Source organism: Schistocerca cancellata, chromosome 8, assembly GCF_023864275.1.
Source record: "Schistocerca cancellata isolate TAMUIC-IGC-003103 chromosome 8, iqSchCanc2.1, whole genome shotgun sequence".
NCBI classification, from domain to species: Eukaryota; Metazoa; Arthropoda; class Insecta; order Orthoptera; family Acrididae; genus Schistocerca; species Schistocerca cancellata.
This window is the reverse complement of record NC_064633.1, coordinates 209968111-209993462: the sequence shown is the minus strand read 5'-3', so window position 1 is coordinate 209993462 and position 25352 is coordinate 209968111. Positions and strand designations below refer to the sequence as shown.

Here is a 25352-nt window from a genome sequence, read left to right as displayed (position 1 = left end):
TAAGTTTTTATGTTGGTGACACCACGTAGCGCTCTGTATGAAAATCGCTGACTGCGCTGTGTGCAGTCTGTGGCTGGTTGGATTCATTGTTGGAATATTCGCTAGTGTAGTATTGGGCAGTTGGATGTGAACAGCCCGTAGTGTTGGGCAGTTGGAGGTGAGCCGCCAGCAGTGGTGGACGTGGGGAGAGAGATGCCAGAGTTTTGAGAGGTTACTATGAGCGGACGATCTGGACGTGTGTCTGCTAGAAAAAGGAAATTTGTAAAGATGGTTGTTATGAACTGATAGATATATATGATGACTTTTGAACACTATTAAGGTAAATACATTGTTTGTTCTCTATCAGAATCTTTCATTTGCTATCTATATGCCTATCAGTAGTTAGGGCCTTCAGAAGTTAGAATCTTTTATTTAGCTGGCAGTATTGGCCCACGCTGTGTTGCAATAGTTCGAGTAACGAAGATTTTTGTGAGGTAAGTGATTCATGAGAAGTATAGGTTATTGTTAATCAGGGCTATTCTTTGGTAGGGATTATTGAAAGTCAGATTGCGTTGCGCTAAAATATTGTGTGTCAGTTTAGGGATGATCAGAATAAGTAAAGAGAAAACTGTCTGAGTACGTTCAGTTTTACTCAGCTGTTTCTGTATCAAATAACGTAGAAGTTTATCAGCACAGTCATTCTAAATTTTTCAAAGGGGACGTTTCATTAGGAGTAGTATGTTTTTAGATTGGTTAGCTCCTCCAAGTACGAGGGCTGCCCAGAAAGTAAATCACTGCATTTTTTCTTCAACAATTCCTCATTGAACATAATGGGAATTACACACACGAAAGTTTGGTGTTTTATCTGCAAACCCTATTTTTTCACGTAATTTCCATCCCATTCTATGGGCTTCCTCCAGTGCGAAACAAGAGCGTGTATACCCTTTCGGTACCAATTGTTGTCCTGGTGGCGGACCACTGTGTGAATCACCTCCTCATATTCCTGAAAATGTGTTCGACGAATGGCATCCTTTAATGGCCAAAACACATGGAAATCCGAGAGGGCTAGGTCAGGGTTGTCGGGTATGACAACAGTGCACGGTCTTCATGACCGCTGCAAATCGTGGAGCTCCGCCGAACGGCCTTCTGATGACCTCACCCTCCGTGCCCAGTGACTAACTACTTCCGTCGACATGAGATGGTTCAAATGGCTCTGAGCACTATAGGACTTAACTTCTGAGGTCATAAGTCCCCTAGAACTTAGAATTACTTAAACCTAGTTTGCTGGAAGACTGTTAGACGCAGGGAAAAGACAACTAAGACTCTGAAGTGGATACGCACAAAGGTACCAATGATCACAATATCTACACTTATACCCTTAACAACCTCTGTATTGAATGTGATACAACACACCACCGTTATAAGGCAGAATGAGATTTGTAGCGTACATCGATGTGTCTGAATGAACAGTGCCAAATTTGGCAATTACCGAGATTTAGCCTTTTAAGAGTCGTTTCTTATTAGTCCCACTATTGAATGGAATGCAGTCAACGAATAACCGAAAGCAGTTCTGTATTTTAAAAAGCACATACATGTATACGTTTTATGCCAATAAATTTTATTCTAAAAGTGTACCCCAATATGAAACTGCTACTGAGATTGTCATAATGATTTCTCTGACAGAATATTGTAGGAGCCGACATTGGCCAAGGTTGCTATGGGTTAGGGAGTCGAGCGGTGGTGTGTGAGTGATCCGTTGGTACATCCAGAGACGTCAGTAACACAGCGATATCTAGAATGACACTTCATTGTCAGGATGAATGCACAAATTAATGTAGCTGTTCCCTAGTGCCGTGCAGCGCTTTTCAGCGGGTACCGCAGGTGAATGAGCAGCTGGTGACACTAGGGCATGCGGGCTGCAGCATGAGTAGGCGTTGTCTGTTGCTGGGCGCATCGCAGTACAGGGCGGCTCGATACCTCGTCACTCTTGTGGACAGCTCGTCGTGTGCTTAGGAGAGTGAAGCCGACTGCACGTTTCAGGAGGGCAGTTTTCGTGAAGGACAGGCCCTGCTCTCCGATCTTGGGACGACCAAGACTACAGCAGTGGCTGACGGAATGACCAGGGAGTTGCCCAGATGCGAAACGCCATCTCATGTATTGACGGCATACCGTGCTGACTCGTCCGTTCTGAGTTGGCCTATTTGGCTCTGAGCTCGCCAAGTAATGATTTAAAAAATTTAGACGTGCACAATGAATTCGTTTTTGGGTACTGAAAACAGGCACAATGAACATAATGTAAGTGTTAAGGCTTACCAAATCTCCCAGATAAGCCTGTAGAACATTGTCCGATTCCTCCACACCGGCCTCTGTTGCGCCCTATAAGGACTCTGGCGGGTCAGAACGACTACAAACCGCTCGTTTTAGCATGGGCAATGCATTCTCAGTGGAGTTAGAACTGCAGAATATGGAGACCATTCCATTCAACTGATTCTGTGGTCCACTAGGAAGGTCTTCACAAGATTATGACGACGGAGGCGTCCGCTGTCGTCCATCAGAGTGAAACCCCGGTCCAATACGTTCACCAAATGGAGTCACAATGCGTGCAAGGATATCATCCCGATATTTCACACCAGTCATCCTCCCATGTAATGGCGCAATGGGTGTCCGCGGCCGTACATAATTTCCTAAACATGACTGAACCGCCTTGATAAGAATGGCGGTCTACGATACAGTTAGGGTGTAAACGTCGTCCTTGTTGCCTCCATATACGAATATCAGTATTGCCAGGGCGCAGACTGATAGGCGTCTCATTAGAAAAGAGCGTTGTGTCCCATTGCGGCCTAGTCCACAAAAAGTGGTTTCGTGGAAATGCTAGACGAGACCCGATTTGGAATAGGAGCCTTGTGAGATCTTCTGGCACGCGATCCCTGCTCGTGGAGCCTATTTCTCATCGTTTGTGTTGACTCTTGCACTCCTGCAGATTTTTGGAACTGCCGCCGTAGACGTGTAGCATTGTGTTGAAGGTTTCTGCTTGCTTTTATACGCAGATATTGGTGCCGCACACCTGTTGGTTTTCTTCCACGTTCTATAGCGCTCCTCAACTGAGCCTGCCGCTAGGAATTTGTTCCTAAATCTAGAGATATCACTTTGACTCACAGCGACATAGAGTGCGACACACCTGTCTCACTCCCTGCTCAATGAGAGTGAGTATACAGAGCCTCTGATCATACGCTACTGTTGCTTTAACCCTCCTGAAACAACACTTCTCTCGTAGGGACACACAGAACAAGTACTGCGATAAAAAAATGTCGTGTGACTAGGACCTCCCATCGGGTAGACCGTTCACCGGGTGCAAGTCTTTCGATTTTACGCCACTTCGGCGATTTGCGCGTCGATGGGGGTGAAATGATGATGATTAGGACAACACAACACCCAGTCCCTGAGCTGAGAAAATCTCCGACCCAGCCGGGAATCGAACCCGGGCCCTTAGGATTGGCATTCTGTCGTGCTAACCACTTTTTTTTATCTCATTTTGTTCGCTGTTGTTCGTTGCATCTGCTCGGGGCGGACGGTTAAGAGATCCGTTTAAGTTCGTTGTTGATCGATTAACTCAGTTTTTTTATTACAGAGGGCAGCTAACCCTCTGACCGAACACGCTGAGCTACCGTGCCGGTCATCCCTCAACTACCGGGGGCGGACAGTACTGCGATGTTTACAGGTGACTCGGTTGCCGCAGACTGTGCCTACCGTCCCCTCACGTTACAAGTTTTTATGTCTGCCTGGAGTGGCAAACATAAGTTGGAATTGGTAGCAGGACGTGACCCGGGTGTGACGCGAGATCTGATGGCCGAGAAAAGATTAGTCTCAAAGTAAGGCGCCAGCGATCAGGAAGATTACTTATCTTTATTCTCCACACTGAAGCAGGCACCGTCTATTGCTCTCATAGCAAGTAGCTACGTAATAAGTTCGCAATACAATTCAAAAATCCACAGTGCAGTCCAAATCGTAACTAAGTTCTAAGCCCAAGGTTGTCATATAAGATCTATACAGTAACACTTCGATATTAACACAGCTAGCGAGCAAGAGCGGGTGGCCGTGGCGTCAGTTTTTTTTTTTTTTTTCCTTTATTGATTTTCAATTCCCCCCCGAAGGGGGCGAGCTGGCAGCAGCTTACTACGCTGCTCGACAGCCTACAGACTTTTTTTTAAAAAAAGGAAGAAGAAAGAAACAAGGAAAAACAGGCGATAAAATGGTGATTTAAAGTGTAAAATGGCGTAAAAATGCGGAAAGTTAAAACAGAAAGCAAAAGGGGTTGGCAATGTTGATAAAATACACAGGAATCAGACAAGTAACATAGTAGATACACAATTAAAAAACATGGCGACAGTCTGGTTTCTGTTCGCAAGAGATAAAAAAATCACACCCAGCGACAGTATGACGGCTGTTCGCTACACTTCCCAAAAGACACAACACGGAACACTCACTGGAAAAACACACCGTAAAACACTGCACGAAAATGGCGGCGCAAATATGGCACTCCCGATCCAAAGGCAGATGGGGGGGGGGGACCTGGAGGAGGGGGAAAAACAAGGAGGGAGGAGAGGAAAAAACGAAAAGAGGGGGGGGAACCAAGGAGGGAGAGGACTAATAAAGGGGGAGAAGGGCAGACGCGAGAGGGAATGAGAGCAGGCAGAGGAGGGAAATGTAAAAGGACTCGGGGGAGAGAAGGGGGCAAAGAGAGGGGAGGTGGGGAAGAAAGAGGATGGAAGGGGGGGAGAGGGGTGGCGTCAGGTCTGAGCTCACGTTATATCTTGTGGCCATAGAGGGAGCTGCGGGCAGGAACTATTGAATGGCGCGACGTCTTCAGCCGGAGATAACGCCATGAACCTCTGGTGGCCGCGACGTGAAGCTAAGGCCGACCACCGCGCACGTGCGGCCGGGCTGCGTGGCGGCAGGGCGAGCGTGATTCGGTTAGGTCCGCGGACATAGCACAAGTATGGATTGTTTACACTACAATAATACTACAAATAAACGTATTTATGGATCAAAACTCCAGTAAAGGATTCGTCGTATGCAACATTTAATTTGACCACTGTATCTTTTAGATTAAGTAGTAATAGGCAGCAGAAAAGACTGACAGAACTTTGATTTTTATTGTATTATTAAACAACATTGTTCACAGTAATTGGATTGACTACGACCATTGTATTTCATTTTGTACTGGGGTTATAATTGTTAATTGTGTGCCGGTCGGAGTGGCCGTGCGGTTCTAGGCGCTACAGTCTGTAGCTGAGCGACCGCTACGGTCGCAAGTTCGAATCCTGCCTCGGGAATCTTGTGTGTGATGTCCTTAGGTTAGTTAGGTTCAATTAGTTCTAAGTTCTAGGTGACTGATGACCTCAGAAGTTAAGTCGCATAGTGCTCAGAGCCATTTGAACCATTTTTTTTTTTTTATTAATTGTGTAACTAGTGGAATGTATGATGCGTCATATCTATGCGGCGGGTCATAAAGATAGCGCAGCAAATAAATAAATAATAATACTGCACGGACTGTGGGCGACACTCAGTGGTGGCTGTTTTTGCAGCGGGCGCCGCGTCAGCAAGGTGAAGACGCTGCGACGCGCCATCGACTACATCCGGCAGTTGCAGCTGCAGCTGCAGCTCCACGCCGCCGGCGAGCGCCTGCACCCTCAGCGTCCTGACGTCGACGACGTGTCTACGTCGCCGTGGACACGCATCCCCGACTGCTGTGAAGTAGGTCTCTTGCTACTCGATCCTTTTCGCTGCATCTGCACCTATATCTGTTTGCCGCGAATTACTGGCATAGGATATATATTTAACTGGGCCATGTATTAAGTTTCACTTTCTTTACTCTCGCGGATCGAGCATAGAAAGAGCCAATGACAGTATGCCTCTCTGTTGATCCGTTGTGGACTTCGTTGTTTTCTTTGGCTTGTAGGTGTTATTTTTGTTCACCAACATTTGTATACCTCTGTATTAATTCAAACTTTTATTTGTTTGACCATTATGTTTCCGACAAGCTACACTTTTCTTCACTGTAATTTTGTCTGTGTGATTCTTAGTATGCATGTCCTTTTCTTTGCTTTTTCTGTAACGCATTGATTTGTTTGGGTTTGTAAATCCCCTTACTGTGAGTAAGGGGTGTTCCCGCAACTCTTTGTATCTCACTTTGGAACAGTCTAATTTTTAGGTTTGTTGTTGTTGTGGTCTTCAGTCCAGAGACTGGTTTGATGCAGCTCTCCATGCTACTCTATCCTGCACAAGCTTCTTCGTCTCCCAGCACCTACTGCAAGCTACATCCTTCTGAATCCGTTTAGTGTATTCATCTCTTGGTCTCCCTCTACGATTTTTACCCTCTACGCTGCCCCAAAATACTAAATTGGTGATCCTGTGATGCCTCAGAATATACCCTACCAACTGACCCCTTCTTCTAATCAAGTTGTGCCACAAACTCCTATTCTCCCCATTTCTGTTCAATACCTCCTCATTATTTATCTGATCTACCAATCAAATCTTTAGCATTCTTCTGTAGCACCACATTTCGAAAGCTTCTATTCTCTTCTTGTCTAAACTATCTTCCTCGCTTAGGTATGCAACATGTTTTTTATTATTTACAATGTTTTTTTATTTTTATTTTTTTTGTTGATTGTTACATTGACTCTACTCTTATGCTTAAGAAGGTGAAGTTTTTACTTGTTCCTTACGGTGTGATTTGATGTTATCTATTCGCCAGCGCACCAATTTTCAACCGGTTGTATTTTTAGACCCTAATTGAAACATTCCCCAATTCATTTCTGGTATATTCTACGCATGGCTGCTTCCAATCTCAACCCAGCTTCCCGTAGTTTGTTCCAGGCGGTTCGTGGTGATACTCCGCCCTCATTCTCTGCCCGAATTTCAGCTGTTGTCATCCGTCTGTTCATCAGATCCGGTCGAAGATCCAGTCGAATACTCCCACGATCCTCTCGTAGTGCAGTCGTTCTCCTTTCTGCTACTACGGGTATACTCCACAAGCCACCTGACGATGTGCGGCGGTGGGTATTTTTTGTAACACTCTCACTTCCCAATTTTCCTGTTCCGGTGGCGTATGGCTCGCGTGAAAAACGATTGCTGGTAAGCCTCCGCGCGGGTTGGAATCTGTCTAATTTGATCTTAATGGTCTCTTCGAGAGATATATGTAGACTGAAGCGATATATTGGTTGAGCCTTCTAGGAGCGTACCCTCTCAGTGTTTGAACAGTAGAAGAAACCGGTCATGCAGAACGCTTCCCTTACAGCGTCTGCTACTGGATTCGGCTGAGCATCTCAGAGACGCTTTCGCGCTTACCAGGTGAACCTGTAGTGAAACTTGCTGCTGTTATTTCGATCGCCTCTGTTTCCTATATTAATCCTATCTGGTACGGATCCCAGACTAACGAGCAGTATTCTTGGACAACATGAACAATATCCACAGCAACATCAAGTTCACGAAGGGGATAGAGACAGATGGTGCCTTTCCATTCCTTCACGTCCTCGTCCGTAGTAAATCAAATGGCTGTCTCAACCACACTGGAAACCCACCCAGGTATCGATATCTGCACGCTACCAGCTACCGCCGCAGAAACGTTCTGTTCTGGGGAACTAAGTGCATCGGGCAGAAGCCGTATTAGACGCTAAAAACCTGCGGAAAGAACTGAGTCACATATGGAAAGTATAAAAGAACAACGACTGCAACAGGTGATAACCGCGATAGTGCTCCTGCACCCCAGACGATAACTCCAGGTGTAGATTCAGTGTCTAGCACATAGACAGGTTAATTGCAGGTACTCAGCTACCTAGCTCAGGTGTACACACGCTTGACATATTCTACTGTAATAGCTAGTTTTCATTGTACTATGATCAGTGAAACATGATATGTGCAAGTCTGCAAGTGCTGACGTATCGCTTAACCACTGTACCTGCCGTCATGACCGTATCGGAGGCACATGCCCCAGTTAGCTCGATCTGTGAATATTATTATTCCACAGAAAAACAGTTCTACGAACGGCTTTCAGTCCATAATAACGTCACGACACTCTACAACGGCGAAACGCGTCATTAAAGTAATATTTCCCCAACCAAACTGTTTTATTCACGAGTAATATTTTACTGAGTTCTTTTATTTCTTTGAAAATTATGAGCTGGAACTTGGAAACTGCGCGTGACGAAACAACGAAACAATAAATGCCCAACTATACTGCAGTGATATTCTGTACCCATTCATAGGAGAACTTGTGTTAAGTGAAATACTGAACGGTTATTTTCGACAAGATGGTGCAACCGTGCTTACAGCTCGCGTTTCAATGTCACTGCTTGCTGATGATTTTGGTGATCGCATAATTTCACAGGGACTTTGGTCTCCAATATCGCCTGACCTTACACCACCTGACTTTTTCTTCTGGGGTGCAGCGAAAGCAACGGTCTATAAAAACCGTCCAGAATCCATCGATGAATTGAAAACTGCAATATCAACTTTCACTGCTTCTGTTACAGAAGAAATGTTACAGCTTGTGTCTTGAAACATGATTAGACGAACTGAATTGTGTACTCATTAACAGGGGGTACACTTTCAACATTTAATGTGAAAATTTGTAAGCAAAAATGAACATTTAATAAATTAATAGCTTGTATTTCACTGAGCTTCATTTCGGAGTATTCACTGCGGCATATGGCACGCGCGGCTAACAATCATACGGCACTGCGGAGAGACTTTTTGAGCACCCCGTACATGTACAATCTCCAATTCTTTAAACTGATTTTTACAGTGAACTCGATTATTGTATTTCGTTAATATTGAAATGGCCCTTTTTCTATTGATAAAATATTGTGGCGATGTATGGTTTTACTCCTTCTCTACATATTCATCCTTTTCTGCGTCACATTTTGCCCAATGATGAATGACTTGGCGGAGATCCTGGTTGTTCAGGAAGCGCTCCATCTCGAAAATCACGTCTTCTTTATGAAAATGTTTGCCACGCAATGGCTTCCTCATAATGAAGAAGAAATAATTGCATACCACGTTAGCAGAATGTTTAGGTGGAAAGCGAGCCAGCATTTGATAGGATAAAGAAACATGCGTATCTGTGTCCTGCGAAAATCAAAATGTTCAAATGTGTGTGAAATCTTATGGGTCTTAACTGTTAAGGTCATCAGTCCCTAAGCTTACACACTACGTAACCTAAATTATCCCAAGGACAAACACACACACCCATGCCCGAGGAGGGACTCGAACCTCCGCCGGGACCCCTGCGAAAATGAACGGGACCTTTGTCGTAGATCTCTTCCTCTTGACCTTCTCCTGGAACCTCGTTATGAGATTTCGGTAGCATGTGCCGCCGATGGTTTGACCGTTGTGCGAATAATTTCTTAGCCTCAGGCCATAGCGTCCTCGCCTGTAGCCGAGTCGTCAGAGCGGCTGAGTGCCATACGGAGGACCTGGTTTCGATTCCCGATACTGTCAGAGAGCTTTTCTTGGAGGGAAAACTTGAATGGCTTATACTCAGCGTCGTCAGACTAACTGAGAAGCTTCTTGATTGAGTTGTAGCTACTCCATGTCACGGCCGGAAGAGCGGTATGATGACCCCGTAACCCTCCATGCTGCATGCAATGACGTCATTATCAAAGGATGAGACTACGGTCGGTCGTTATCGATGGGCCCGTCATGACCTGTGGATGGAAATTATGTTACCACGCCATGGCAATGACCAGGATGACCTCTTCCGATGACGGTCGGGTCGTTACCTTTTCGACATTGGTGAATTCACATGTTTCCAATGTTAATTTTCTTGTTTGCGCCTATGTTCAGCGCTCGTGCATGGTAGTTATGCGGCTGAAGCAGTCATCTGGATTGGCCTGACACAGCCGCAACATTTCTACTGTAGCCTCTGTTCGGTTGGCTATCTGAATGTGTGTAAGCAGCTGCGGAACCAATGGGTGGCGACATTTGTCAATGTTAAAAATGAATGCAAGATGTTGAAAAATGATCCCTGAGTTGTTTTGAATTTCTTTCCCTATCACCATTATTCTGATGCGCCAGTCTTTGACCACCATGGCCTCCACTCCTTAATGCGGCCCTCGTGTCTTCACAGAGGGATGGTCTATCACTTTGTTCTCCAACATTCAGAGTTGTTTGGCCATAATGGAAGATACTGCGCAAACTAACCATTGTAAATGCATCGTTCCTGTGCACTTCCATCAACTCATCACGTATTATTACAGCATTAGCTCACATGATTGACACCGAAACTGTAGAGTTTCATCTTCGGATGCGCTTCTGGCGCTCCACATCAGCTGAAACCTGAAGTACATAAAGTGATTCAAATCGTAGTATCATCAAAAATCAGTACTGGCTCTGAGCACTATGGGACTTAACATCTGTGGTCATGAGTCCCCTAGAACTTAGAACTACTTAAACCTAACTAACCTAAGGATATCACACACATCCATGCCCGAGGCAGGATTCGAACCTGCGACCGTAGCAGTCGCGCAAATCAGTACTACTGTAATCATAAAATATACCAGTTCTTGTGTGAGTACTGGACTATTTTATCCCTATATTAGAACAACTGCTTTTCGACATCGTTGTGTTCTATATCACTTGATTTAGTTCAATAATTCAGCAGCAAACACGTCTGAAGCTGAAATTGTATAATTTCCAACTCGATCGTGTGAATTAAAAGTCATCAATAAAAATGGGTGACTGGACTATCCAGTAACAGTATATTTCTACATCTACATGTACATGGTTACTCTGCAATTCACGCTTAAATGCCTGGCACAGGGTTCATCGAACGATTTTCATACTACTTCTCTGCCATTCCACTCTCGAATGGCGCATGGGAAAAAGGAAAACCTAAATCTTTCCGTTCGAGCTCTGATTTCTCTTATTTTATTATGATGAACATTTCTCCCTACGTAGGTTGGTGTCAAAAAAATATTTTCGCATTCGGAAGAGAAAGTTGGTGATTGAAATTTCGTAAATAGATCTCCTCGCAAAGAAAACCACCTTTGTTTCAGTGACTGCCACCCCAACTCGCGTATCGTATCAGTGACACTCTCACCCCTATTGCACGATAACACGAAACGAGCTGCCCTTCTTTGCATTTTTTCGATGTCCTTCGTCAATCCTACCTGGTAAGGATCCCATACCGCGCAGCAATATTCCAGCAGAGGACGGACAAGTGTAATGTAGGCTGTCTCGTTAGTGGGTTTGTCGCATCTTCTATGTGTTCTGCCGACAACGCGCAGTCTTTGTTTCGCCTTCCCCACCATATTGTCTATGTGGTCTTTCAAATTTAAGTTGCTCGTAATTGCAATTCCTAGGTATTTAGTCGAATTGACAGCCCTTACATTTATGCGATTTATCGTACACCCAAAATTTATCTGGTTTCTTTTAGTACCCATATGGATGACCTCGCACTTTTCTTTGTTTAGTGGTAATTGCCACTTTTCGCGCCATACAGAAATTCTCTCTAGATCGTTTTGTAATTGGAATTGATCGTTTGATGATTTTACTAGACGGTAAATTACAGCGTCATCTGAAAACAATCTAAGGGGGCTGCTCACATTATCACCTAGATCATTTATATAAATCAGGAACAGACGAGGGCCTATGACACTACCTTGCGGAGCGCCAGATAGCACTTCTGTTCTACTCGATGATTTACCGTCTGTCACTACGAACTGTGACCTCTCTGAGAGGAAAATACGAATCCAGTCACACAACTCAGACGATACTCCATATGAACGCAATTTGATTAATAGTCGCTTGTGACGAACAGTATCAAAAGCCTTCTGGAAATCTAGGAATACGGAATCGATCTGAGATCCCTTGTCGACAGCACTCATTACTTCATGGGAATAAAGAGCTAGCTGTGTTGCACAAAAACTATATTTTCTGAATTCGTGTTGGTTATGTTTCAATAAGTCATTTTCTTCAAGGTGATTCATAATGTTAGAGTACAATACATGTTCCAAAATCCAACTGCAAATTGAGGTCAATGATATAGGTCTGGAATTCAATGGATTACTCCTATTTCCTTTCTTGAATATTGGTGTGACCTGTGCTACTTTCCAGTCTTTAGGAACAGACCTTTCGTCAGGTGAGCGGTTGTATATGATGGCTAAGAAAGGTCCTATTGTATTAATGTAATAAAGGTGTACGCCCGTAAGGTTACATCCATGAAGATGAATTACACCAAAATTCCTGTAAGGGGCAATCCAAAAGTTTTCGTTCGAAGCCCATACAATCCAGAATCGATATGCCAATCATGCAAAGTCGCCGTGGGCATTGAGCCAATCATAGTACCGACACACTAGGTTGAAGATACCCGCTTGATAAAACACCGTGTTCTGCTGCGTAAAGAAGTCCAGAACCGTCTGTTGCACATCCTCATTGGATGGGAATCGTCGACACTTCTAGGCCTTTTTAAAGCAACGAAGGCTTCATACACGCATGCAGATAGGTCAGGACTGTAGGATGGATGCTTCAGTATCTCCCACTTGAGTTGAACTGATGGATGAGGGCGGCCTCCCACATCGACCGGCGTTTTGTGTCGAATTTTGAAGAGCACAGAACTTGGCGCAACATTCCACAACGGTGCTTTTCGACAGACGTGCTGCCCCATACAAATTCTTCATTCTCGGACGGACGTCTACCGATTTTGTCCTTCGGCACCCAAGAAAAGAATAACATCGAGTTGGTCCTGCTCGGATGCGTTTGGTAAAAACGGTCGCCTAGTTCATGTTTCCGCATTTATTGTACGTACGTCGGAAAGATGCGAATTTCACATCAACCCCTTGCCTACATGTCGGTGCCGGCCGCTGTGACCGAGTGGTTATAGGCGCTTCAGTTCAGAACCACGCGGCTGCTACGGTCGCAGGTTCTAATCCTGCCTCGGGCATGGATGTGTGTGATGTCCTTAGGTTAGTTAGGTTTAAGTATTTCTAAGTCAAGGGGACTGATGACCTCAGATAAGTCCCAAAGTGCTCAGAGCCATTTGAACCTACACGCCGGTGATTATATATCCGCATCGGAGTTCTGCATTTATGACCGCCCCTTACAAACGTCTTTGGAAATTGAGGGTTGCATCCCTCGGGAACTGATGACCTGACTTCGACCGAATGACGGCGTAAAACTCGTGCTTTCTTCGATACTACGTGCGTCTGTTCTGAAATTTCCAGCATTTTTAGTTTAAAGAAATCAATATTTTACGTTCATGTTGTATCATAGTAGTCAAGGTAGATATTTCGTTAAACTTGCTGGAGTGCCGCGAGCTAGGCAACCCGGCTAACATTGCGGGAGAGCAGAATATCTGCACGGTAGGCGCTACCCACTCAAAGAGATCCGACTCCCTGAGCAAACCAAGATATTTAGATTCGACGTCACCGATCAAGCCTGCTGTATTACAATGAACACACGTTGTTTTAGCACCCCGCCGACAAACTCTGGGGAGAGGGTAGGTCACACAATAATGATCAGCTGTTGCTAACGTACGTATCCTTACACAGTTTTGTCCACTGGTTAAGGTGCATTGGACAACATGCGCCAGACATTATGGTTAACACACCGTTAGCCGTTGTTCTGTTTTGAAGCCGTGATTATGAATCTTATTATTTATCGGTGTTTTCATCCGAGTTACTGGAAACTACACGGATTACGAACAGTTCAAGCTGCATCAGATAATTATGTGAGCCGAGAGAAAATGAAACAGATGGTAGTCTCATCACCGAGAAACCAATTCCTAACTGGGTATATCAGTGCTATAATATCTCTGATGCAATTTATAGACACTTTAATAAAAATAGCAGGCTCCGTTCTTGGTAATTACGTGGATATCTTGGGAAGTGCTATTATTGACACCGATTTATGCCATTCTTGCACATACAGAAATCATCGTGTTCTTGAAACCGGACTCGAACGTAGGAACCGAGATAGGCGTGCCTTGATTATGGCAATGGACTCGTATTCGTGAGAGACGTTGTACAAATACCCGTTTGATTACTCTAGCTCGCGTTTTCGGTGTATTTCCTGAGTCAACGTGGGGCGAATTACTGCATGATTTCTTCAAAAACGCTGAATCTGGTTTCCTGATCCATTCTTGTCAAGTCCGAGTTTGAGCGCCTACGCTACTGACCTCGATGTCGACAAAACTCTCTCGTGTTTTTTCCACCTTTCTTCGTACGCATACTGCTTAATTACAATAACCCAGTCTTATATTATCTCATATAAATGTAAGTATGACGTCACCATAACCACGTTATGGAAGTGAAGTCTAGAGTAACTGACCGCACACCGTGCGGTGGGGGAGAACACCGAACAGCGGAATACTTATAGTCTTATATGGTCGTTTAATGTCAAATGTCAATATGAGATATGGAAGTTTACTGGCTGATCATCCGGTTAGTGATAACAGAGGTTATTTATTTGGAATTAATCGAAGGAAGGTTAAATATAACTAAAATTGCAAAAATGTAACTCATTAGTGCAAAATTTATTTCTGAAATAATTTTTTAATCTTATAGTGTAACATACTCATTTTATAATTTTGGGTATATTTGTATGAAATGTGCTTGATGCAAAAAAGTGCTGCGGTCAGAGAACATTGTTCTCATCTTTATGTAATTAAATAATTTAATAATTTGTGATGAACTTTATATTTGCTTCATAGAATTTGGTATTATCCTTAAGATCTTTCAGATCACAGGCGGTAGAAGAGGAAAATGAATTGAACTTTATATGAACCACTAGACGAACCAATCTCTTATCATAAGATTTGTTAAATAAGAAGCTTTAGAGCTTCCTCAATTTCCAAAGACAAATTAACAGTGCTTTATGAGGAAAAGAAACAGAATCTAATCGAATGTATGTTCCTGAGCGTATTATTTAGCGTGTACCTCTGTGCTTAGTTGCAGACGAGCGATAAAGAGAATTCGACGTCGGGCCACCAGTTGCCGTCTCCGCAGCAATGCCAGTATACCGTTCCTCGGCAGGAGACCAGCGACACTGACAAGGTTAGTGATAAGTACTTTACTACCCACGTAAAAAGGACAAGGGTAGTTTTATGGCACTGTTTAGTGCGGAATGATTAGTTATCGAGTAGTCACTTGTCGCAGGATAAAGCCATACACGTCTGATTTTTGGTTATTTTCACACCGCTCCTCAGGGAACAGTTTTTCCTTGCATGTGCAAAAAAATGGAAATTTGTCTACTGTGACCATTACATCGTAAAAATTATGCAGACCATATTTTTCATACTAATTGTTTACTATAAATAGATTACCTGTGTCTTTTCCCGCCGGCCGAAGTGGCCGAGCGGTTCTAGGCGCTACAGTCTGGAACCGCACGACCGCTACGGTCGCAGGTTCGAATCCTGCCTCGGGCATGGATGTGTGTGATGTCCTTAGGTTAGTTAGGTTTAAGTAGTTCTAAGTTCTAGGGGACTGATGACCTCAGAAGTTAAGTCTCATAGTGCTCAGAGCCATTTGAACCATTTTTTGTCTTTTCCTTATGAATATCTTTCGTACCCACGTCTAAATGTTCATAACTTATCCTACATCATGTGCGAAAGAGCTGTTCGTAAGTTACGTCATTAACAACGAATATAAAACTCACAGTCGTCTTCAAGTTAAAATTGTGACTGATTGTTCCTTTTAAAAATAGTGCCTTCCGTACGTTTTGTATCACCACCACGACATTTCCGGAAAGCATTCGCAAGAGTGATGAAATAACAGAAATAATAGTGAAAATAGGACCATCACGTAAGCTATTAATAAGCTATCTCACAATCTCGTGATTATCTCTCTCTCTCTCTTTACTAGCATTTACCCAGCGTACAAGGTCTGCTGCTTTTGTAGTACAGTGAACTATTTTTCTTTGTGGCCGGATGCCCTTGCTGTAGCCACAGTCGGCAGTTAACCTGAGAGAACGAAGTGATACGCGGCAACTATCTGTGACTCGGATAAACTCTGTTCCGCATTCTATCGTAATTTAACGATTTGTGTATCTTATTTCCTGATTTTGAGATTGGTGACCAGCCCAGCCTTAGCCTAAATAAGTGTGGCAAACTCCCTGAAAACCACATTCAGGCTGACCGATATACCAGGCCGATAAAAATCAATCCACAGTATGGGTTCGATCCCCATCTGGTTCTGAGCGTTAAGCTGTACGGACAGGTCATTCTTGTAACTATCTCCAGCTTAAAAATTTATTGCATGCGCTTCATCTTATTAGCAATGCTTTGTTTTAAACATAGAGCTTCGGTAAAGACTGCATACTTTGCGTTGCAGCGACACCACCTCTGAAACACGTGAGCAAAGGAATTGAAATCGTAATAACAGCACTAATAAAATAATAATAATAATAATTAGACGATGTCTTGGAGAAGGTGGCCTCGTCCCGCCGAAAGGTAAGTGGCATTTTCAGCTCTCTATTATTACTGGGACATTGGCCCAGATGTACTAAACGAGCATTCTGAAAGCAAGTCAAGCAATTTCTTTAAAAGTTTCGAAACAATATTTCGATTTTCAGGTAACACATTCGTATGTAATCATCGCGAGTGTAATTGTTTCCTCACACACATCTTAGCTCCTAATATAGTCATAACCATTATCATGTATCACTCTGTACTTATAAAGGATTGTATTGTCGTGTGTATCTTACGTTCCATTATCTTAGTCATAAACATTATAAAGTAGACCATTTCTGCAAAGCCTTTTCCCATGTATCGGTAAAGAACTTCACTCCTTGTGTAGCTATATTTCATTTTTCATTATACCATCATCCAGAAATTTCTAACAGTGGAACTGTGCAACATTCAGAAATCGTTTAATCAGTTCCTACCGTTGTTAAATGTATATAGGGTCAAGAAAAAATGCCACTTTGAGGTCGGCATGCGATTCCTTATCCAGTCATTCAAGACAAAAGTTTATTTATCATAATCATATCGGGTGGATTCTTAAAACACATGTCTGAAAACGAGGAGCGGCAACACTGTCACATCGTGCAGCGCTTGGGAATGCACAGAGGAATGTGTGTCATTCTGCACTACCGTACCAGCCGTCGTAGCTTACTAAGAGGACTGCTGGGACATCAAACTCACATCCACCAGGGAGCTGTTCCTCGTCATGTTCTTTTTCAATTTTGCTGAGATCCATTCCCTAGTTCTCGTATAAGCCGGACATCATCTTGTCATGTAACAATGGCCTATCACTTTACAGTGGGATCCGTTATACTGCATGCATATATCTACCAACTGTGCAGTGCACAATCATAGTTGGTCCTGTCAAGTTCATGTTAGTGGCTTCCCGATGGATGTACAAACGATGGATACCACGGTATGCTTTTGGTGCTGGATGCATCCAATAACGAAGCTGCTACCGCTGCTCGTGCATATGCCGCACGGTACCCGCAAAGGCGCCATCCGGATAAGAATGTTTTTGTCGGCTGGAACAACTCCTTCGTCAAACCGGTTATCTTCGTCAACAAGTAATGGACATTAGTCGTACAAGGACGTACTCCACAAGCACAGGACGCGATTCTTGAAAGCTCATCAATCACCTCGGCGAAGTCCGCCCCGATAGCTGAGTGATCAGCGTGACGGATTGCCGTCTTACGGGCCCGGGTTGGATTCCGGGCTGGGTCGGAGATTTTCTCCGCTGAAGGACTGGGTGTTGTGTTGTCTTCATCATTTCAACCCCATACAGCGCAGGTCGCCCAACGTCTACACCTACATCCATACTCCGCAAGCCACCTGACGGTGTGTGGCGTAGGGTACCCTGAGTACCTCTATCGGTTCTCCCTTCTATTCCAGTCTCGTATTGTTCGTGGAAAGAAGGATTGTCTGTATGCTTCTGTGTGGGCTCTAATCTCTCTGATTTTATCCTCATGGTCTCTTCGCGAGATATACATAGGAGGGAGCAGTATACTGCTGGACTCTTCGGTGAAGGTATGTTCTCGAAACTTTAACAAAAGCCCGTACCGAGCTACTGAGCGTCTCTCCTGTAGAGTCTTCCACTGGAGCTTATATATCATCTCCGTAACGCTTTCGCGATTACTAAATGATCCTGTAACGAAGCGCGCTGCTCTCCGTTGGATCTTCTCTATCTCTTCTATCAACCCTATCTGGTACGGATCCCACACCGCTGAGCAGTATTCAAGCAGCGGGCGAACGAGTGTACTGTAACCTACTTCCTTTGTTTTCGGATTGCATTTCCTTAGGATTCTTCCAATGAATCTCAGTCTGGCATCTGCTTTACCGACGATCAACTTTATATGATCATTCCATTTTAAATCACTCCTAATGCGTACTCCCAGATAATTTATGGAATTAACTGCTTCCAGTTGCTGACCTGCTATTTTGTAGCTAAATGATAAGGGATCTATCTTTCTATGTATTCGTAGCACATTACACTTGTCTACATTGAGATTCAATTGCCATTCCCTGCACCATGCGTCAATTCGCTGCAAAAAAATGGTTCAAATGGCTCTGAGCACTATGGGACTTAACATCTGTGGTCATCAGTCCCCTAGAACTTAGAACTACATAAACCTAACGAACTTAAGGACAACACACACATCCATGCCCGAGGCAGGATTCGAACCTGCGACCGTAGCAGTCGCGCGGTTCCGGACTGAGCGCCTAGAACCGCTAGACCACCGCGGCCGGCAATTCGCTGCAGATCCTCCTGCATTTCAGTACAATTTTCCATTGTTACAACCTCTCGATACACCACAGCATCATCTGCAAAAAGCCTCAGTGAACTTCCGATGTCATCCACCAGGTCATTTATGTATATTGTGAACAGCAACGGTCCCATGACACTCCCATGTGGAACACCTGAAATCACACTTTCTTCGGAAGACTTCTCTCCATTGAGAATGACATGCTGCGTTCTGTTATCTAGGAACTCCTCAATCCAATCACACAATTGGTCTGATAGTCCATATGCGCTTACTTTGTTCATTAAACGACTGTGGGTAACTGTATCGAGCGCCTTGCGGAAGTCAAGAAAACGTGACGTTGAATGTAATAACAGGTGCACCAAGGCGGCCGCACCTGCCCCGCAAGGGGCCTCCCGGCCAATGACGCCAAACGGTCATTTCCATTACCTCGGCGAAGTACCAGTGATATTGCAAGGCAGTGCCAGATGTCTCAAAGACTGATTGTCGAAGTGTTACACGATGAAGAACTGCGTCCGTAGCATTACACATTGACTCAACGCCAGCGAGCAAAAGACCGTATTCGACGAAAATAGTTTTGCGAATAGCTTTTGCACCAAGTGGAAGATAACGAACATTTTACAAATTACCTGATATGGATTGCAGAATTCAGTTTCACTCGTGGAGATATTTTCAACTTGCACAGCAGCCCTTCTTGGTTGGAACACTATCCACAGGGCACCAGTGAACTCGGCTGTAAGGCACGCCTTGGCATAAACCTGTGGTTATATATATGAAGATGGTATCTGTTCTTTCGGACATGTGCTTAATATATATATATATATATATATATATATATATATATATATATATATATATATATATATATATATATATGGCTCACCGGCCATTTGACCATCTTCTTCTGTGCGGATGCACAAGCAGTGTCCGGACTACTCTTACGGGAATCGGCAGTAAAGCCGCGAGTAATGAGTATAATGGGCAGGATCACTATGAATATAGTGTGGGACAATAAGTTGCGAATGTGGGTATCACGGGAGGCGTGCCAGAGATAAATCCCTACAGTCGGACTACCGTCTCTCTCCTCGGTGGCTCAGATGGATAGTGTGTTTGCCGTGTAAGCAGGAGATCCCGGGTGTTGTGTGATGTTCTTAGGTTAGTTAGGTTTAAGTAGTTCTAAGTTCTAGGGGACTGATGACCATAGATGTTAAGTCCCATAGTGCTCAGAGCCAACCAGAAGATCCCGGGTTCGAGTCCCGGTCGGGGCACACATTTTCAACTGTCTCCGTTGAGTTATATCAACGCCTATATGCAGCTAGGGATATTCATTTCATTGAATTTCATAAACCTGTGGGGCGGAATTGTGGGAGCAGTGCTTTTGGGCCCACGTATCGTAAGCTTCTCCACAATACTTTGTCGGGCGCGTTAGAAAACGTTCCACTTGGTGTTCGACAACAGCTATGGTTTCAGCTAGAGGTTACACCGCCAACTTTGGAATGAACGTGCGTAACTATTTAAATAAAATGTTTCAAGGGAATGGATTGGTCGTAGTGGTGCCATCTTCTTGCAGCCACGTTTTCCGGACCTTAATCCACTAGATTTTTATTTGCCGGGACACAAAGCTTCGGCTTCGGTGGGTGCAGACGAGTTGCGTAGAGTCCCACGACGAACAATCCAGCAAATGCCGAAGTTTTGGCAAATGCAAGGTGGTCGCTTTGAACGTTTTCTCTAAAGCATACATGGCTCGTACGTGTACGTACCAGCTGTTTGGACGTCAAACGTACCAAATGGAATTATTGTGCGTAGCATAACGTGCAATCTAGTGTAGCCTCGTACTGTATTTTTTGTACCTCATTGGATAAAACGATATTACTGTATCCACTATTATTTTCTGTTGGCTTTATTTGTGTCACGAACGAAACAAAGTGCTCGATTATGTCTATATGAAGTTTACGTTATGTCTTAACGTTAAAATAAAGGTAACAGTAGCAGAAAGAAATACAGAAGGTACTGCATTGTGGAGATACAAATTGGATACAATTATGTGCTTTGACTGAAAATAAAGTTTTAGCGAACGCGACTCGAACATTGGCGAGTCTGCATGTTGTTCCCCACTCATCTCAGTGAGCTAATGAAGCAGCCCCGGCACAGCGCAGAGTTCATGCTGCCTGTTGTCGGCAACATTGAACGCAGTTACAGCGTTGCCATAGCCTCTTTTTTTAAATCGCATTTCTGTTGAACCTAATGGCTGGACTAGGTTATGCTAGATGTACTTTCTTCTTCAATTGGGATGAGGGATCGCATGCCTACAGCCAAGTGCGACATTTTTTCTTCGTCCTGCATATATAAATTGAAGTCACTTCCTCGCGTCTATCTATATGTGCAGGCTAATCTCAGGAACTGCTATAGGGATTTTAATCCGCTTTTCATTAATAGATACAACGATTCATGAGGAAGGTTTTTGTATATAATTTATAAACTTGTAAATAATACATTTCAGCTATCAGTCGTCCTTTTTAAATTTTATTGGCAGATCTAGATTTCAGCTAGAAACTAGCCATTCTCAATGCACTATCATTTTTGATCAATGCATGTAATGCCTGTTGGTCGGGCTTCATCCACAGTTCACTGAGTATTCAATTTCACTTTCGGAAACTCTGTCTCAGCGTGATGTAGTCTAAAAGTGAAATCTTCCCGTACCTCCTTTTCCAGGTATATTTCCTTCTCTCGTGATTCTTGAACAGAGTATTCACTTTTACAAGCTGAAATTTATTACAGAACTCATTTAGCCTTTCTTCTCTCTCATTCCTTGTCCAAAGCCCATATTCTCCCGTAACCCTTTCTTCTGTTACTTTCCCTACAACTTCATCCCAGTCCCCCATGACTATTAGATTTTCATTTCCCTTTACGCATGGAGTTACCCTTTCAATATCGTAATACATTTTATCTATCTCTTCATCTTCAGCTTGCCACCCGAGCGTGCACACCTCATCTATGGCTGTCGCTGTTGGTTTGCTGTCGTTTCTGATGAGAACAAACCTATCATTGAACTGTTCACAATAAGACACTCTCTGCCTCACCTACCTATTCATACGAATCCTACTCCCATTATACCATTTTCTGCTGCTGTTGATCTTACCCTATACTCATTTGACCAGAAATCCTTGTCTTCTTTTTGTTTCACTTCACTGACCCCACTATATCTAGACTGAGCCTTCGCATTTCCCAGTTTAGATTTTCTGGCTGCCTCATCACGTTCAAGCTTCTGACATTCCTCCCCCCGACTCCTCTAATGTTATCCTTTCGTTGGGTATTCAATCTTTTTCTCATGGTGATCTCCCTTTTGGCGTTCCCCGGAACGTTTTGCCAGTGAAGAGATGTTCACGACACTTCTTTTTCAATTAGACGCCACATGTCCTGTGGCTACACATTATGTCTCTTTAATGCAGCGGTTTCCATTGCCTTGTGCATCCACCGAGCGAGGTGGCACAGTGGTTAGACACTGGACTCGCATTCGGGAGGACGACGGTTCAATCCCGCGTCCGGCCATCCTGATTTAGGTTTTCCGTGATTTCCCTAAATCGCTCCAGGCAAATGCCGGGATGGTTCCTTTCAAAGGGCACGGCCGACTTCCTTCCCTAGTCCGATGAGACCCAACCCCTTGTGCATCCTCATGCCGTTGGTCATTGCTGATTCTTCCGCCTTCAGGGGCAGTTTTCCATGAAATGGGTAAGAGAGTGCCCTGAACCTCTGTCCACTACTCCGCCCTCTTTGACAAGGTCGTTGGCAGAATCAGGGTGAATTCTTATAGTAACTGAGGGAGGAATAAGACGCCACTCGATGGTGACAAAATGCTTAAAAGGAATAGTGGCATTAGCACGAGCCGACCACGGCTCAGACGTAAAATTTGCAATCATGTTGTGTGAGATAACCACGATAGTGCACCTGTTACCATACTAAATCGCACCCCAGACTATAGCCCAGGTACAATGTGTGTCTAGAACCCAGACAGGCTGGTAGCAGGCCCAGAGCTGCTCTTCTATACAAGACACGGCCATCACTGGCACCGAGGCAGAACCAGCAGATCCCCAAGCTGCCCTAAAGTGGGCTCTCGCTTGACACCACTGACGCTACAAATTGCGCTGGTTTGAGCCCAGTGGAATGCACGCTACAGGGCGTCTGCCACGGAGCTGTCCTTGACCTAACCGATCTGTAACAGTTCGATGTGTCACTGTGGTGCCCACGACCGTGTGGGGTTCCTCCATGCGGGCCTCTCGCAGGGCTTCTGTTATTCTCTGTAGGCTCCGCATTGGTCACTCTTGGCTGACGCATGGTCATCTGCTGCGTCGAGAGGACCCCCCTCATTGTCGCTGTGGTGAAACCGTGACGGTGGCCCATATATTGTTGGAATGTCCTCTTTTAACCGCCCTCAGGCGAACTTTTAATCTCCTGGGTGATTTGTCATCTCTTTTAGGTGACGATGTCTCTAAGGCAGATCGTGTTTTAAGTTTTACTCGAGCAAGTGGCTTTTATAGGTCCCTCTAATTTTATTGCGTCACCCTCTTTTGTGCTGTATCTTTTACTTTGTTTTGTGTTGAAATTCGACTCCACCCTAATCTTTTAGGCTGGAGGTTTTAACGTGTTGCAGAGTGGCTGGCTCATCCTATTATTTTCGTGATCAGCCAGCCACAGTCCTCTGCTGTGCAGTTTTGATTCCTTCTGCCTTTGTTCTCTATGTTGTTTTTGTTGCTGTGCTCCGTTTTCCGTGTTGTCTTACCATTGACCGTGGGGCTTTTCTTCCCCCGGAATTTTTATTTTAGTGCTTCGCCTGACTGGTGGATGGTTTCACTGTGCTCTGTGTTTTTATGAAACAAGGGACCGATGACCTTTGCAGTTTGGTCCCTTTAATCTTTAAACCAACCAACCAACCACTGTGGTGCCAACTGCTGCTCAGATTGCGCCAGTACGATGCGCCAGAGCCATATACCGAATACTATGGTCTTTCTCGGTAGTGCGACGAGTCCGTTGGAAGCCCGCTTTTCTTACAACCGTACTATCTCGTGACCACCGCTGCCAGCAATCATGTATGGTGGCTACATTCCAGCCAAGTTTTTGTACAATATCGCAGAACGAACATCCAGCTCCTCGTAGCCCTATTTTAAGACCTCGTTCAAACTTAGTGAGGTGTTGATAATGACGTTTTTGCCGCTTAAAGGCATTCTTGACTAACATCAACTCACGACTTTCAATCTCAAAGTTAATTAACACTCACGACCGTTAGAGCGTGTATTTAACGCAAACCTGATATTCAACCTCATAACGGCGCTGCTGGCGAAATCTGAATTAGACTTCGTCTTTCAGATGTAGTAACACGCCTACCAACTTTCCTTTACGCGTCACGACTCCTTTTGGTGTTGCCATTTCTTTTCCGTCAATGTCTATTTTTTTCATTTGAAGCTAAAAATGTGATTGTGTTGTGTTGGCAGGTGTGCACGACAGGGAACTACCTGCAAGGTCTCGACTGTGATTTGGATGGATTGCTGCGCGGCTGCTACCACCACCAACTCCTCTGACGGTTCCTGAAGGCGCTTCTCTACCACTCGCCAGGGTTGAACGCTAAACAGCGTACCCGAAGTCACCTAAGGGAACATTTAGCTGTAGCATCAGTGACGGTAGCGGCAGCAGGTCAGATGAAGAGGACCGTGCGTGGGAATACGTGAAAAGAGAGGACGTTTCATCATAAAGCCAAGCGTGCTTAGCGTATGCAGTAGAAGAGAAAACTTAGAACGTCAGAAATAGCGGAGAAGATGAGCGCACACTGTCTTCTTCGAAACTGCAGTTTACGATTAGGCTGTTAGTGTATCTTTTAGGGACGCGACATTTTCTCTTCGCTAGTCACCGTGCCGAACACATCACCATGTTTTGTCTTAGTTCGTCGGTATATAAACACTTCAAGAAGCGTTGAAGATCTAGTCATCACTCGTCCAACTCGTCACAACCACGGTGCCTACTGAAAAGGCGTTTCACAGATGTCTCACTTTCGCTATACTGGGTGGTTAAGAGACAATCAGAACAGTACTTGATGAGAAATTTAAAAATACACAGAATTTTTGTCTTCTGATTTCTAGAGCGAGTGTCTCAGAACTTCCTAGTGTAGAATGCAGAACTCGTCCCTTGATTAATGAAAAGCGCAATTACTTTAACAGTTTAGTTAATTACAGTGCAAAATGCATTTTGGAATTGCAGAGAGTGTAATTGGTATTAGCAATATTGTTTGTAAAAGGAAGTAAGCGTGTGGCGTAGTGATAGGGAACCTGTGCTTATTAAGGATAATAACTGCTGCATATGTCAGTCATTCAAAGTAGGTGACGGCCTGTCATTACACATAACTCCATGGTTTTGTTTCTTATTTATTTTTTATAATTTTCTTATACTTTTAATCACTAGCTGTGAAGGTAGAGTAGACTGTTGGAGTCGGACTTTTCATCCAAATATGTATAAGGCCAGCTGGTAGTGGAGCAGAGTAAGTCGCAATTGGGAATATTTTAGAGGGCACTATCAGCTTCAGCATTTCCTTTGTAACAAAGGGAATCCCCACGAAAACATTGATGGGAAACAGAAGATGGAAACCATTTTTAACTTAACTCTGGGTCAAT

At 44.2% G+C, this 25352-nt stretch overlaps 1 long non-coding RNA gene across 1 annotated transcript; it reads left to right on the top strand.

Moving 5' to 3' along the window:
• The first annotated feature begins 5612 nt into the window (after window positions 1–5612).
• Window positions 5613–24678, top strand: LOC126095162 (uncharacterized). Its single transcript, XR_007521915.1, has 3 exons — window positions 5613–5733; window positions 14925–15029; window positions 24183–24678. It is a non-coding gene; the product is annotated as an uncharacterized LOC126095162 (long non-coding RNA).
• Window positions 24679–25352: the final 674 nt, after the last annotated feature.